The sequence below is a fragment of the Apium graveolens genome, chromosome 10 (genome assembly GCF_009905375.1).
Source record: "Apium graveolens cultivar Ventura chromosome 10, ASM990537v1, whole genome shotgun sequence".
NCBI classification, from domain to species: domain Eukaryota; kingdom Viridiplantae; phylum Streptophyta; class Magnoliopsida; order Apiales; family Apiaceae; genus Apium; species Apium graveolens.
The window spans coordinates 15,493,757-15,511,742 of record NC_133656.1 but is presented as its reverse complement, the minus strand read 5'-3'; the positions used below and the strand labels follow the sequence as shown (position 1 = coordinate 15,511,742).

General features: G+C 37.0%; 1 non-coding gene across 1 annotated transcript; it reads right to left on the bottom strand.

Annotated features, from left to right (window-relative positions):
• Nucleotides 1-5,858: 5,858 nt before the first annotated feature.
• On the bottom strand, nt 5,859-5,965 carry LOC141694067 (small nucleolar RNA R71). The gene has a single exon (XR_012563399.1). It is a non-coding gene; the product is annotated as a small nucleolar RNA R71 (small nucleolar RNA).
• Nucleotides 5,966-17,986: the final 12,021 nt, after the last annotated feature.

Sequence of the window (17,986 nt, the reverse complement as noted above, 5' to 3'; positions counted from 1 at the left end):
GACTTCTACTTTGCAAGGGATGATATATATACCTAAATAAAAGACGTTTTTCATAGAGAGATGTAACGGAGCTTAAGGAGAAGACGACAAAAAGACCTATAATACAATTCAATGAAGGCAAAAAAGATCTAGTTTATTCTTGTGAATCTTTGTTCTAAGTTGTAATCTTGGATGCTCGTTTCTTGTTTTGTTGAACCTAATACTTTGGATTACATACTTTTTTTATTATTTGTTTATAAAGACTACGTTTATTATACCATGCTTTCATCGGAACCCACGTTGATGATGAGTCCGATTATGGGCTAATCATTATTGTGGTGTTCTAGTAAATTTATTTATGGATTTCTTTAGTTGATTTGTTTCGATGCCTTAGGATGTGGTGATTGTATGATATCCTAGTATTGGTTGTGCTTATTCATCTTATGAGCGTCGCGAACTTATAAGATAGCTTGTTAATTCTTAATGAAGCGAAAATGAATTTAAAAATTTAGAACTTGCCATGCTAGCATAGGTTCATGTGTTATTGTTATGCATGATTCGTAGGTAATTTTAACCATCTTACTTGCCCTATGTAATCATGATAGATAATTTGTGCATTAAACCGTTATGTTGTCAAATTCTATAGACATATAGGGTCTCAATATAATTGGTGTATATTCACCTTCTATCTCTTTTGTGGATGTCTGATAGTATGGTATTCGTTCAACGAAAGTTGACATTTATCAGTTTCGTGTTATCTGATTAGTGTCATCAGCATTACATGCTAAGGTTAAGAACGAAAAGGCTATTGAATGAAGTACTTAATGAAGTTAGAATCCCATGTTTGTATCATATATTATTCAAATCTCTTTACTCCCTTTAGTTACTGTTCTTTAGTATAATTCTGAATAGTTAATCGTAGTATAATCAAAACCCACTTTGTTATTCGTCTTAGCATTGAATAATAGCCATATCATTGTTGTATAAGTGCATAAATTACAAAGTTAACTTAAACCAGTCTGTGTGAGAACGAATTAGAAATAATTCTATGTTACTTGCGATCTCGTATACTTGCGTGAAATATTAGCACGTGCTTAGCGACTAACAAGTTTTTGGCGTCGTTGCCGGGGACACGGTGTTAACTTTTAGTTTATTTATTTGTCATCAGTGATTGTTAAAGTTCATTGAGTCGGACATTGTTACTTACTTACTCTTTTCTTTATCGTGTTTCAGGTACTCTAGCGAGCGTGTATGCATACACATTCGCGGGTTCGCAAAAGAACTCTGGATCAAGCCGAGGAAGAATCTGTTGTTATTCGAAGGGAAGTTTTTGAGGATGAAGAGAAAGTAGAAGAAGAAGAGAAAGTCGACACTACACCATAAAATGCCTACTGTAACACCAAAAAAACATTGTATTAGGGGGTAAATATGTTGCTCTTGCCCCACTTTTAAGCTAAGGTAACATTTTTTTAAAGATAGGTTTTTCCATGTTGCCTTAGGGGTCTAAGGTAACATCTTTGGTGCCTAAGACAACATCGTGTTTTAACTTGTTTTTATGTTGCCTTAGCTTGCTAATGCAACAAAAAGATAGATCAGTTGTAACTTATTTTTTATGTTACCTTAAAATTCCAAAATGTTTTTAAAAAACTGGGACCCACATTGGGGCCCACAGTTATTACGTGGAATATGGGTCCCATTTTTTTGTTATTGTAACATTCTATAAAGCTAATATAACACTTTGCTAATAAAAAAAATAAAAATTTGTTATTGATATTTATGCAATCCCAAAAACAAATTCATTAACCCAATGATCCATCCAACAATACCATTTCATAAAACCGATGTACAAATTAAATATACTATATCTAGTACATCCCAAACTTCTTAATCTACTAAATACAAACATTAAAAGTCTAATTTACGAGAATCGCAATTAAGTTAATCTGGCAGCTATCTTTAGCAACACGGAAAAGAGAGAGCACATATATCAGATTCTTCAGTTGTGCTAACAAGTCTGGCTTCCATTTTACCCATTTCTGTAGAATCTTATTGCTGCTCTGCCACGGCACCATTCTGTACTAAAAGTCCACTAAAGAAATAAATCACAAAGGAACAAATGACAGACTTTATTCTTTGCTTCTGGTCTGTTAAATTTGATTCCTGGCCTGTTCATCAGTTTTTACAAATTTTAACTAATATACAGCCTGTTACATTTTACATGATAATTTGATCTTTAAAATATTTTGTCAGATTTTACAAATAATGATTTCTTTATAGTCCAAATGCAAACTCACTGTTATGAATCCTAGTCGCAAAGCCATGTAGTCAGTTCGGTTTATTGATCTCCAAAATTGGTGACTGAAATAAAGCTGCAAACTCGGAAAACATGACCTTGACCTCGAAAGCACTTGAGACATGTCATACAATAAAGTTATCAAGGCAATGAATTATAGAGTGGAAAGCAGGTTATCAGAAAGATAAGGTTTCGAAACAAATGTTTCAGACAGAATTCAAGTTCATTCTTAATACATTTACATAGATGTGTGCTTACCGGCCAAACCAAAACCTTGTGCTTGCTCCAAGAATGGGATGTGTCGTTAGACACGAATGTAGTCATTCTTCTCATTATTTCATTGCTTGAAGTAGCTTCTAGCGAATAAATTAAGAAATATATGAGAATGTTAAAACGTGGGCTTATGATTAAAAAAAGAGTGAAGAATAATTGAATAATACTTTTTATATGGCCAGATCATAATGTAATATTCAACATATAACCAGATCACCTTCTGATCCTTGAACATATAATTCAGGGTAGTTTTGAGGACTAAAAAGAATTATAATAACTTAAATTCCAAGAACATCAGTGTTTTTACACTGGAAAGTATTAAATTAAAGTGTATCAAACTAGTACTCTTCAGTTACAGTGTTTCATTTCGAGGGCTGGTCAGGGTCTGATCTACTGGGAAGATCATCAAGACCTACAACCAACATGAATATACATACTACTACAAAGTATCAAAGCATGTAGTAGTCTGCACGAGTCGGAAGAGGGTAACTATTTCTATGATTAACAGGGATCAATATATCAAAAACCAACTTGTAAAATTATATTTAAGTACAACTAGCACCTAAAGATAAATAAAATATTTACGAGACTGTCATTTTTATTGTCTATAAGGCTATAACGCGATATATCTCGTAAATAAAATATTTACGAGACTTTGAACCATTTGATCATTTCAAGTACATCACATAATTAGTTTTTACTTGGCAGTATATGTTGTCTGGTAGTTCCTTGACTTCCATACATCAGCCTTTTCTTGAATAATCTTTTTACAAAGCTGAAATCCCATTTCAGTGACGAACTCATTTTATTTTTGCATGTTCACTTTATGTAGCGAATGCATTATATTTGTGTACACACCACCGCCAATGAAACATACTTGAATTAAAGTTACATTGTGAATCCATTATTAAGCTAAGAGCCTGAGAATAATTAATAACAAAGAACAAAATTTGAGAGGGAATGCAGAGTCCATATTGTTTGTTTGAATGCATTAACAGCACCAGAAGTTCATTACTAATTTACTATAGTATTCACCCATAAAATTGTTAAAATACATCTTATTTCCAATCAAGTTTGATAATTTATAGGCAATAAGTAACTAGCCAAGCATAAACATCTGGTGAAACAGTGCCACCAAGAAAAATAAAAATAAAAGAGATTACAAAACAATATCTTAACAGTTATTCAGTTCAATCCAGTCAAATTCATAAACTGAAACCAAAGCTCTTTTTCTTTTCATCAGGATGAAAATTTACAGATTAATCGCTTAGAGATGTGTGATGTTGTCTCAAGAAGTAAAAGATACCGTAAACTATAAAGTCACAATCACAAATATAAAAGTACCAAGGATTACTAGGATCCATTAGTTGTACCAAGGAAATCATATGGTGGATAAATGAAAGAACTATAACTTAACTTCAGGAATATTCATGAGTCAAATAAAGTGAGACAAACAAACCTTCAATCACAATTAGCATGTGTGTGCGCAACATAAAGTCACATATACATACATAGTTAGCAGGTGTCATCAAAGAGAACCATTTCATTTAAGGCAGATATATTACCAACAGCTTATTAATTTAAAGCATCGAGTATGTTGTAGAGCTGGGACACTCAAACGACAACATAATCAACGAATCAGCCTGATATAGAGAGAATGGCTTAATTTACAAACACTAAAGTATGCATTAGTGTATAACTACCCATGGATTAAAAATTAGAGAAGCTACTAACTTGACTATGTTGAGAAACATGCTCCTGCTCATAGAAACCACCTTAAATTGACATTAAATAAATCAAATATCCCTAAAATATCTCGCTCATAGAAACCACATTACAATGCTCAGAGAAAACAAATGAGAAAAATACCTGAAATTAGGTCTCTTGAACTTTCGCAACTAACATTAAAGCAGAATTTGAGTACGGAAATAAAAGCTCAAGACACCGTAATTAGTTAAAGTCGAGAGAAATTTATGTGAAGAACCAAATCAATTCAACTAAATCAAAGAACCCATTAAGTCCAAGAAATTAATCGATTAAACAATCGATTGAACTATTAAACAAAATCCTCAAACCAAATCATTTGACAAGTATCAAACCCAAATTTGAAGAAATAAGAGAGAGAGAGAGGGAGAGAGAGGGGGGAGAGAGAGAGAGAGAGAGACAAATACGATACCTACGAGTGGGGAGGGAAAGCGAGATTGACAAAAAGTAAGAAAGGGTATTACCCCCAAATCCATTGAACAATCTTCAAAATCATAAAAGACCCTGATTTGAAGAAGCCCCAATTCGAAGAAGCAGTTGAGAATCCCTCAAATTAGAAGAAACTGAAGAAGCCCTAATTATAAGAGAGAGGGGGGAGAAATAGATTTTAGTTTTTCTTGTGAAAGTGAGTTTTAATACCTTATTTTTTTAATTTTTTGGACGGGCGGTCATTTTTACCGCTCCAGCATTTCATGGTTTTACGTGCCACTCCTGTACAATATATACTTTATTTTAAATTTGTTGAAGTATATTTATTTGTATTTTTTAAAAACATGTCCTTTTTAAATCTAATGAAAAATGCTTTCAAAATTAAAAATAACAATTCATTTATTTGATAGACTCCGACTACACATACAAATTATTTTTATCAATATAGATAGTTTTAAAAAGTCAAATAATTATTTAAAATTTAATTTTATCTAAAGATATAGTAAACTAAATTTTAATGAGTCTATGGCAACATAACGCATGTATTTTTTAACATGGAACACTTTCTGTCTAGAGCAACACTATATTTGTGTCTAAGGTAACATAAAAATACAGTGTTGTAGTAGGTCAAAATTAGTGTAGCTAATGTAACATAATTTAGCAACATCCATGATTAAGATGTTGTAATAGGCATTTTATGGTATAGTGCGAGGAACCAGGTTTACTAGTGATGGGAGATCAAGCAGAAAATCCTAAGGCTCTGATGGACTATTCTCAGCCTAAGATCAATGATATTCAGTCGAGCATCATCAGACCAGCCATCTCGGCAACCACTTTTGAGATCAAGTCGAGCACGATTCAGATGATACAGAACTCAGTTCAGTTTGGGGGTTATCCTACACAAGACCCCAACATGCACATCAGGGATTTCATCGAGATCTGCGACACTTCCAAGTTCAATGGGGTGACCGAAGATGCTATCAAGCTGCGACTCTTCCCATTCTCTCTGAGGAATAAAGAAAAGTGATGGTTATATTCTCTAACACTAAGGTCTATCACCAAATGGGAGGATCTTGCTCAAAAGTTTCTCACTAAATTCTTTCCTATGGCGAAGACTGCTGCAATCAGAAATGCTCTTACTCAGTTTGCACAATAAACCGGAGAATCCCTGTGTGAGGCTTGGGATTGATATAAGGAGATGCTAAGGAAGTGCCCACACCATTGTATGCCTGATTGGATAATTATAAACTATTTATACAATGGTTTAGGTACACAATCTACACCTATGCTCGATGCAGCATCTAGTGGAGCCTTATGGGCCACAAGCTATAATGAAGCTTATGAGTTGATTGAGCTCATGGAAGCTAATGAATACCAGAATCCTACACAAATAATGTTGCAAGGCAAGGTGGCAGGAATTCTGGAAGTGGATACAGCTACTATTATAGCTGCTCAACTTCAAGTTTTGATGATGAAAGTGGACTTTTTGGCTAATTATGGAGTTAATCAAATCACTAGTGTTTGCGAGCTTTGTACGGGGGCACCAGAAACTGAGTAGTGCGCTATTTCTAGCGAATCGGCTCAATTTGTGAGCAACTTTCAGAGATCACAACAATAAGCTCCAGTCACTTATCATCCAAATAACCGCAATCATCCTAATTTCAGCTGGAGTAACAATCAGAATGTGGTGCAAAAATCTTCTCAGCCATACACAGCAAAGTAGTATAACCCTCCTGGTTTTCAGCAACCGCAATATGCTCCTAGGCAACAACTTCAACTTCAGCAGTTACTTCAAGCTAATGAAAAATCTGAATTAGAGTAGTTGAGGCTCATGTGCAATAGCCAAGCTATGTCTATCAAGACCTTGGAGAATCAGATTGGGAAAATTGCTAATGCATTACTGAATCATCAACCTGGCACGCTTTCGAGCGATACTATAGTGCCAGGAAAGAAGGAAGCTATGGAGCATGTTAAGGAAATTACATTGAAGTCTGGTAAGGTTGCGAATCCTAAAAAGAAAAGACTCCAGAATCTGAAGTTGAAGCTAAAGAAGAAGAAGTGCAGAAGGAAGTAGAAGTGGAACCAAGGAAGACTACTGTTGAGCACACTCCTCCTGAGGGTAATACAGGGGAGAAACAAATCTATCCTCAACCTCCTTTTCCTTAGAGGCTGCAGAAGAAAAAGATGGATAAGCAGTTTGAGAAGTTTCTGGAGGTGTTCAAGAAACTTCACATCAATATACCTTTCGCTGAAGCTCTTGAGAAAATACCTAGTTACGCGAAGTTCATGAAAGGTATTCTCTCTAGGAAGGTAAAGCTTGATGACTTAGAGAACGTTGCTCTCACGGAGGAATGCAGTGTTGTGCTGCAACAGAAATTGCCTCAGAAGCTTAAAGATCCTGGAAGCTTCACTATTCCTTCCACCATTGGAAAGGTGTTATTTGACAAGTGTCTATGTGACTTGGGAGCTAGCATCAATTTGATCCCTTTGTCAATCTTCAAGAAGTTGGACTTGCCTAATCCAAAGCCTACTTATATGACTTTGCAGTTGGCCGACCGTTCTATTACATATCCGTGAGGTATTGTGGAGGATATCTTGGTCAAGGTGGATAAACTCATCTTCCCTACTGATTTCGTAATTCTTGATTTCGAGGAGGATAAGAAGATTCCCATAATCTTGGGAAGACCTTTCTTGGCTACAGGCCGAACCTTGATAGATGTGCAGAAAGGTCAGCTCACCATGCGAGTGATGGATCAGGATGTAACTTTTAATGTGTTCAATGCCATGAAGATCCCTATGGAAAATGAGGAGTGCTTAAAAGTGGGGTTGGTTGATTTTGTGGTTACTTCAGAGCTTAATCAATTGCTAAGGTCTGATGCCTGAGAAAAGGCCTTGTTGGGGAATTCTGATAGTGAAGATGATGAAGGGGATGAGCAATTGCAATTTCTGAATGCTTCTCCCTAGAAGAGGAAGATTGATATGCTTTTTGAATCTCTGGGAATGGAGGAGTTGAAGAAAGCTCCTAAGCGCCTCAAGCCATCTATTGAGGAAGCCCCTACTCTTGAGCTTAAGCCTTTACCTGAACATTTGAGGTATGCATTTTTAGGAGATGCATCTACTTCGTCTGTTATTATTGCATCTGACCTTTCAGGTAGCGATGAAGAGAAGCTTTTGAGAATTCTTAGAGAATTCAAATTGACAATTGGTTGGACTATAACAGATATCAAGGAAATCAACCCTTCTTATTGTATGCATAAAATTTTGCTAGAGAAAGGTAGCAAGCCTACTGTTGAGCCACAAAGAAGGTTAAATCGTATCATGAAGGAAGTCGTGAAGAAGGAAATTCTTAAGTGGCTGGATGCAGGGATCATCTATCCCATTTCTGATAGTTCTTTGGTATGTCCGGTTCAGTGTGTACCAAAGAAAGGAAGTATCACAGTCGTTGTTAATTGAAGAATGAGCTCATTCCTACTGGAACAGTCACGGGGTGGAGAGTTTACATGGATTACAAGAAGCTGAACAAGGCCACAAGAAAAGATCACTTCCCTCTGTCATTTATTGATCAGATGCTTGACAGATTGGCTGGGCATGAGTACTACTGTCTTCTGGATGGTTATTCTGGTTATAATCAAATTTGCATTGCTCCAGAAGATCAGGAGAAGACTACTTTCACTTGTCCATTTGGTACTTTCGCCTTTCGAAGGGTTTCTTTTGGGTTATGTGGAGCACCAGCCACATTTCAGAGATGCATGATGGCTATCTTCTCTGATATGATTGGTCAAAATGTGGAGGTGTTCATATATGATTTCTCTATGTTTGGCGATTCATTTGATGAGTGCTTGCAGAATCTAGGCGACGTTCTCAAGAGGTGTGTTGAGACCAATTTGGTTCCCAATGGGGAGAAATGTCATTTTATGGTGTGACAGGGCATTATTCTTGGGTACAAGGTCTCTAGTAAGGGTCTTGAGGTGGAAAAAGCCAAAGTGGGGGTCATTGAAAATCTTTCCCCACCAATTTCTGTTAAGGGAGTTCGCAGTTTTCTTGGTCATGCGAGCTTCTACAGGCGGTTCATCAAGGACTTCTCAAAAATTTCAAAACCTTTGTGCAATCTTTTAGAGAAGGATGTCCCATTTAAGTTTGATGACGAGTGAATGACTTCTTTTGAGTTCTTAAATAAGAGTTTAATCATGGCACCTGTCATAACTGCACCCGAATGGAGTGAACCTTTTAAGATGATGTGCGATGCAAGTGACTATGCAGTTGGAGCAGTTCTTGGGCAGAGAAAGAACAACATATTTCATGTGGTCTACTATGCTAGTAAGACCCTAAATGGTTCTCAACTAAATTATACTACTACGGAGAAAGAACTTTTGGCTATTGTCTATGGTTTTGAGAAATTTCGATCTTATCTGCTTGGGATGAAGGTGACGGTTTTCACTGATCATGCTACAATTCGATATCTTGTCTCAAAGAAGGACTCGTAGCCTAGATTAATCAGATGGGTTCTTTTGCTTCAAGAATTTGAGTTAGAGATCAAGGACATAAAAGGGACTCAAAATCAAGTAGCTGATCATTTCTCGCATTTTGAGGATCCAATTTCTACTTCACAAGATAAGTCGTTGATCAATGAGTCTTTTCTCGATTAGCATCTGTTTGGAGTGTAAGAGGAAGAACCGTAGTTTGCAGACATTTTGTACTACCTTGTGACTAATATCATGCCTCCTGACTTGATATAAGCTCAAAGGAAGAAGTTTCTGCATGAAGTAAAGTGGTATATGTGGGATGAGCCATTTCTTTTTTGACTAGGAGCTTACCAAATCATCAGGAGATGTATTCCTTAAAGAAAAATGGGGGGGGGGGATCTTACGAGATTGCCACTCAACGGCTTATGGAGGACATTATGGTGGAGAAAAGATATAAGCTTGTATTCTTCAAGCAGGTTTCTTTTGGCCAACTTTGTTTAAAGATGCTCATCAGTTCATTTTGAAATGTGATCTATGTCAACATGTGGGTAATATGTCGAATAGGAATGAGATGCCTCTTAATGTGCTTCTCGAGATTGAAGTCTTAGATGTTTGAAGAATTGACTTCATGGGGCCATTTGTCTAATCTTGTAAAAATCAATATATCTTGTTGGCGGTTGATTATGTGTCGAAATTGGTTGAAGTTAAGGCGTTGCCGATGAATGATGCGAAAGTAGTGCCTTATTTTCTTCACAAGCATATTCACAAGATAAACTCCAAGAGTCATAATCAGTGATGAGGGGTCGCATTTTTGCAATCGCAAGTTCAATTCTATGATGCAAAGATATAATGTGAATCATCGCATTGCTCCGGCTTATCATCCTCAGACGAATGGTCAAGCTGAGGTATCTAACAAAGAGATCAAGCGCATTTTAATGAAGGTTGTGTGTCCATTGAGAAAAGATTGGTCTTTGAAGCTTGACGAAGCTGTTTGGGCATATAGAACAGTATACAAGACTCCATCGGGAATGTCGTCATTTCAGTTGGTTATGGTAATAGGTGCCATTTGCTGGTGGAGCTAGAGCATAAAGCATATTGGGCTTTGAAGAAATTGAATCTTGATTTGGATGCAGCTGGAAAGAAGAGGATGCCTCAATTGAATGAACTCAACGAGTTTCGACTTTAAGCATATGAAAACAACAAAACATATAAGGAGAAAGTCAAGAGGTGGCACGATAGGGGTCTGGTGCTCAAATCATTTATGCCGGGGCAACAAGTTCTTTTGTTTAACTCTCGTCTCCGTCTTTTTCCTGGAAAGTTGAAGTCAAGGTGGTCAGGGCTGTTTGTTGTCAAAATTGTGTTTCCACATGGAGCGGTGGAGATTTTTGAGAATGATCTGGGCCAAGCATTTAAGGTAAATGGTCAGAGGTTGAAGCATTACTATGGTGATATGGCAAACCGCGAGTGGTTAGTACCGTTTTATCGTCCATTTAGTGTCGCATCTCTACGTCAAGCTAACGACGTAAAGCAAGCGCTTCTTGGGAGGCAACCCAAGTTTGTTGTACATTAGTAGGTAGAAGAAGCATGAAGAAAAGAGAAAAACACAAAAAAATAGAAAAACAGAAAATTTCAGGGCCAACTTCAGAAGCTGAGCGCGTCCGCGCTGATCTAGCATGCGGCCGCGCTGGAATTTCAGAAACCAAGCGCGCCCGCACTGATCTAGCGCGCGGCTGCGCCGATTTGGCAGAAGGTGAGCGCGCCCGCGCTATTCTAGCGTGCGGCCGTACTGGGGTCCCGATTAAAAAAAAGGCAGTTGTGAAGAGAAAATCGGGGACTTCTTTTAAAAATTAATTTCTACCCGAATTTTACTCTTCCACATCCCAAATTTCCCTCTCCAAATCAAACCCATTATTCCCACTATTCCCATAATCAATTCCCACTTATATTCCATATCTAATTTTCTTCTAACCTCCAATATATACACACACTTATACAAAAACATCTCCACCACTTCTCAAATCCTCAAACACAATTCTCTCTCAAACACTTATCTTGTATTCTCTCTTATTTAATCTCAATGGCACCCAAGAGACAAAGAACTGAAGTCAGCAGCAGCACCACTGATTATTCAATTGTAGGTGGTGTGAGGCCGAGGTTTTCAACTCCCGAGGCTGAAGCGGAGTATACGAGGCTTCTCTCGAAGCCTATAGCAAATGAGGGAGGTTTTCTTCCATTGGGGAAGGATGGTAAGTTGTTGGAGATGATCTTGGAGATGGGTTGGGTTGTTTTTTGTGAGGAACCTGCTGTTGTGACCATTTGTGTTGTTCGTGAGTTCTATGCTAATGCAAAGGCGGAGAAGAATGGTTTCACTAAGGTTAGGGGGATGACGGTGGAGTACAGTGCGGATGCGATAAGGAGGGTGATTGAACAACCTGTGAGGAAGCCCGATCAGGACACCTGGAATGATAAGACTCCGGAGGACTTTGATCTGGATTTGATTATTGCTACTCTGTGTCTACCTGAGACTCATTGGAAGTTCATGAGGGGCACGACTAATTATTCCACATTCCCTGCTTCGTGTATGAACAGGTTTGCTCGTGCATGAAATGTATTTTTTGTGCTAATATCATGCCATCTTCTCATATGCATGAGGTTACTGTGGAGCGTGCGCGTTTGTTGTGGGGAATTCTGCGGGGTGACTATATGAATCCTGGTATGGTGATTTACCAAGGTATTAGGAGGTTTTTGCGAGGGAGTATACGGGTTCTATACCCTATGCGTCCATTGTGACGAAGTTGTGTGCAGTAGTTCGTGTTCGTTGGGTTGAACATGAACAGCTTCAGCTTCCTAGTTCTATTATCGATAGTTTGACTATATTGAATATGGTGGAGTGGTACGGTGGTAAGCCCGATCCTAAGAAGCTTGGTTATTCGTTTGATCTTCTTTCGGGCAAGCGGCCAGCTGATCAGACATTCGCTGGTGGGTCTAAGTATGCCCGTGAGGCGCGTTGGAGAGCTCAGCTAGGTGAAGAGGCTGGTTCATCGTAGCAGGAGCAGGAGGAAGCAGGAGCAGATGTTGGAGTTGGTATGAACACGATGCAGTATAGGCATGTAGCGAGGAGGATGTATGCGATGCATAACATCCATAGTTAGTTTGCACGTGATCTCACCCAAACACTAGGGACTGCATTCAGAGCCCTGCATTCAGAGCCACAGGAGTTGACATCCAATGGCTAGTATTTGGTGATGACACTGTGTATCCACCTCCGGACATGCCTGACACTCCACTCTTTGGGGTGAGGATCCTGATTCCGAGTAGGTATGCCTGATTCCTTACTATTACCTTCACTGAGGACAGTGAAAATTTTAAGTTTGGGGGTAGTAGTTGAAGGAATATGTTTTGTGTGAGTCGCATATAGTTTGCATATTCATGATAGTTTAGAGCATATAGTTGCATATTTTTCCATGTAGTTTTTTTTTATTTTTGTAGTTTTTATGATAATTTGTTCATATAGTTTCATGCATTTGCATAATAATATGATCCCTTAGATGATTTTTCCGATTGACTTGTGATATTGATGCTAGTGTAGTGATGTCATATTTAGTGATGTTAAGTCTTGTCAAATTGGTTTGCATGCTAGAGACAATTGTATCTCACTTATAAGTTGCTTGAGTGCTAGATCATGGTCATGGTTTGTTTGGTTGTCGAAGTTTAATCACTTCTTTATATTTAGAATTTAGGATATTCTCTTAATGATAAAATAACATGGATTTTTAAAAATTGGAGAAATTGGATTTCATTGCTAGTTGTTGTGGTTAGGTGTCAAATGGCTCTCATATTTATATGAGTAGTCTAGGGTTGAGCGAGATGGAGCGAAACACACTCGTTCAGAAATTTGTGAAAAAAAAGATAAAAAAAAAGAAAAGAAAAAAAAATAGGTGTTATGTATAATTGATCACGAGTGGGCTCTTTAGTACTCGAGTTATTAAGTTCTTAGGGGACTTTGTGCCTAGTGACCTAAAGCTTTTATAGTCTGGGATCCGCTAACCTAACGCTCGTTACATGGGTACTATTGTATAAGTCTTTTGTGGACCTCACCCATTGCACGGTCAAATAAGCATACTTGCGTTGTTTTGTTGTGAATAAAAGCATGGATCCATATAAAACTCCAAAATAAGAATTAAAGTGTTATAAGTTAGTTTGAGTCTAGCTTTTATTTTATCTATAACCTTGCGATTGCTTTGATGAGTAGTGAGTCATGATTATTGATCTAGTTGCGATAGTATATCTATAAGCAGTTACACACACGCACATCTCTAGTTTGTATGTTGATTTGTATGGTTTGATTGATCTTTATGCGAATAACTGTATTTGTTGAGATGTTCCTTGTTGATTGGTTTAGTTATTCTATTGGGGATCGTTGCATTCATTTAGTTGCATTTATGCATTTTTATTTCTTTTTCTTTGAGTCTGTTTATGCTTGAGGACAAACATCGATTCAAGTTTGGGGGTATGTTGAGTGGCATTTATGACACTTTATAACGCTCTATTAAGCTTTAAATTGGTGCGTTTGTACTCAAGTTGTTGGAGTTTTAATGTGTTTTCTAGTATTTTTGCATTTCAGGAATTAATCCGGAATTCAAGTGAATTAGCATTATTTTGGTGCTAATATGGTGTTTGGATGGTGTCCAATGAATAAAGCTCGGAAAACCAACTCATGACAGCAAGAAAAGAAAGTAAGCAGAATTTTATACAAGAGGCCCGCGCACCCGCCCTGTCATAGCGTGCGCCCGCGCTGTCATAGCACGCGCCCGCGCTGTCATAGCGCGCGCCCGCGCTGTCATAGCACGCGCCCGCGCTGTCATAGCGCGCACCCGTGCCCAAACTTCAGAGATACAGCGTGCCCGCGCTGATCAAGAGCGCGGTCGCGCCGGGTCCGGATGTTATAATCCTGATTCTACTTGGCTTTTGATTGGAGGACATCTACTTTATATGGGGTGCTATATATACAAAATAAAAGACATTTTTCATAGAGAGACATAACGGAGCTTAAGGAGAAGAAGATAAGAAGACATATAGTACAATTCAACGAAGGCGAAGAAGATCTAGTTTATTCTTGAGAATCTTTGTTCTAAGTTGTAATCTTAGATGCTCATTTCTTATTTTGTTGAACCTAATACTCTGGATTACGTACTTTGTTTATTATTTGTTTATAAAGACTACGTTTATTATACCATGCTTTCATCAGAACCCACGTTGATGATGAGTCCGATTATGGGCTAATCGTTATCGTGGGGTTCTACCGGATTTATTTATGGATTTCTTTAGTTGATTTGTTTCGATGCCTTAGTGTATGGTGATTGTATGATATCCTAGTATTGGTTGTTCTTATTCGTCTTATGAGCATCGTAAACTTATAAGATAGCTTGTTAATTCTTAATGGAGTGAAAGTGAATTTAAGGACTTAGAACTTGCCATGCTAGCATAGGTTCATGTGTTATTGTTATGCATGATTCATAGGTAATTTTAACCATCTTACTTGCCATATGTAATCACGATAGATAAATTGTGCATTAAACCGTTATGTTGTCAAATTCTATAGACAAATAGGGTCTCAATATAATTGGTGTCTATTCAGCTGTTATCTCTTTTATGGATGTCTGATACTATGGTATTCGTACAACGAAAGTTGGCATTTATCAGTTTCGTGTTATCTGATTAGTGTCATCACAATTACATGCTAAGGTTAAGAATAAAAAGGCTATTTAATGAAGTGCTTTATGAAGTTAGAATCCCATGTTTGTGTCATATATTATTCAAATCACTTTACACTCTTTAGTTAATGTTTTCTAGTATAATTCTCAATAGTTAATCGTAGTATAATCAAAACCCAATTTGTTATTCATCTTAGCATTGGATAATAGCCATATCATTGTTGCATAAGTGCATAAATCACAAAGTTAACTTAAACCAGTTTCTGTGGGAATGAACTAGAAATAATTCTATGTTACTTGCAATCGTGTATACTTGCGTGAAACATTAGCGCGTGCTTAGCGACTAACAAGGTCATCTACGTTTTAAGAATTCCCTTTGTTAGGGCATGCCTTAATATATCATGTCACATTTGGAAAAATTCTTCTAAGTAATTTTTATCGATTACTCTTGTATTAACTTTAATAGAAATTTTCATGGTAAGTTTGTCAAGGCGCTTCTACCATTAGGGCGCGCCCTGTAAATACTCATTATCGTTTTATCTGTTCCACAAATGCTTTACTCGCTATTACAAATTTAAAATATGTCCTTTGATTTCATATGAGGGTCTATAATTCTTTTAAAAATCATAAGTTAAGTAACATATGGACGTTCCCTATAAACAGAAGCGCGCGATAAACCTTTTTCACTATATAAATTTACCTCCGAGAATTTCACAAGTAAATTTTGTTGAGGCGCTTCTTTCCTAGGTCGCGTCCTCAATGTTTGTGCTTATAGGCTTACTGCAGATTTTATATGTGAATTTTGTTAAAGCACCTTGTTAGGTCCCGAATTATCGTAGAAGGGGAGGTTGAATACGATAATCACTAAATTAAAAATTCTTTCAATCTTTAGAGGATAAAATATTTAGTGCTCGGTTAGTGGTTTCGTGTTCTTGAGAGGAATAGTGTTTGGAACGATAAAAACGAGGAACACAAGATATTCGGGGAAGTATATATTCGTATATAAATCCTCGAGGGTGTTGCTACACTCCGCTAAATAAATTAACCGGCTACAATTTTAGAACAACAAAGTTCCTAGCTTCTACAAAGATTTATAAATCAAATCTTATACAATAATCTAGCTTTTGTTTGTACAAGGATTTAATTACCGGGTAACGATTATAATGCCCCTAAGAATATACAAGGGTTAAATCGGGCATTATAATGTTACTCCGGTGAGAGGTTAAACGGATATTCAAGGTGCCGGAGCTTCTCTATAAATCTATGCTTCTTGTATTATCAACTCTCTTTTTTGTTGAAGAAGAAGATAAACAGAAATTCTTGATCTACTGCTATGTAGGCTTTTTATCCAATAAAATATGTGGCTGAGGATTGAAGACTCTATGGCGACAGGTTCATTTCTGTGGCGACAAGGAGGCTCTGTGGCGACAGGGGGGAGGATAGACTCTCTGTGGCGATAGGGAGCTCTGTGGCGACACACCTATACTACTACCACAACAAGTACATCAAATGTACTTAACAACCAAAAAACTTAAACTAAACTTTATGTACACGTTTTGGTTTTATTTCTTTTATTTCTTTTTCCTTTTTATTTTTTTGTTTTGTTTTGTTTTGTTTTCTTTTTCCTTTTGTTTTCTTTTTCTTTTTCTCTTTTTTTTGTTCTCTTTTTGTTTCTTTTTAAGTTTAACTTGTAATTAAATTAATTTATAAAATTAACTTAAACATAACTTATATAAATAAACTAATTTAGATTTATAAAATAAACTTATTTAAAGTTTATAAAATAAATAATTTTAAGTTTATTAAAAAAATTATATTAAAGTCCACTAAATAAATTTATTTAATTTACCAATTAAACTTTGAGCTTCGCCAGTCCCTTGAGCTGTTTAGCTGTATACCCCGCGCACCTCTTCTCGTACTTTAACAGATAAACGTTCAATTCATGTACGTTCCTCAACTTAACAATTCTTCTATAAATAATACCCAGATTCCTTTGACGAGCTATTGATGCCTAGTGCAACTGGTCTGGTTCACAGACGACTAACCCCGATTCAGGTCTTCGTATTATAGCCTTGATTAAATTGTTAAGCTTGCCTCTACTTTATTGCTTCAGACACTGACTGTCAATAAACAACTGTGCTTTCACTGGAATCCTTTATGGTACTTTAGAGAATGTCTTCATTAACCTCTGTCTATACCCTGTGTTCAATTCTTCCAATTCCTATGCTTCGAACACTGTCTATCTTCAATCAATGCCAATACACTGAAATCTTCCGGTAGCAATTGTATACTGAATCTTCAACATTTTTGAAACCCTGAAATTCTTTAACCTTTGTTCTTCACTGAGGCATGATCATATTAATGAACTTCTTTCAGTGACCTGTGGACAGACTTCAGGCTTTCTTCTAATCTTCTGATTCTTTGTATTTGCCTTGTCTTCATTCTTCCTGATTTCTTGTGTAGATGTAGTATTATTAACCTGTCATGTTCTAGTGTTGTTATCGTGTTGAGTTATCACGTAACTGTTCATACGGCTACGCAGTTTCACCAACAATCTCCCCCTATTTGATTGTTAAACCTAACAAACAAATTAAATAGAGAGGATAACTCAACTAACAACTAGAAAAAGTAAAGTACCAGGACTTGTAAATAATGTTACTGGTTTTCTGGATCAAATACTGTATTTCCAGATTTCTTGAGTAACTGAAATGAAAGATGCTTGTTCCTCAAGCACTGAACTGAACTTCAAGTAGTTTCATCTTCATTTCCTTGGTTCTTTAAATCTCTGCCAAATAACACTTCTCGGTCTTGAAGTAATCATCGACAGCTTCTTTTGTACAACCACATTTCCTGTTGAGAAGCGCATATCTCTCTTGCTTCTCCCCCTATGAGAATCAACTGTTTAAAGGAGATCACCTTCGTCTACCACCTCTCTCGTACAATAGGATCCGCAGATAAGAACTAACGGTACTCCCCTTTTGGAAAACAGCTTCTCCCCTTATGAAGAATAGTGATGAACCAAATCACTTCTTCTGATTACTAGGAAATCACCTTGTGTTTACCACCTCTCC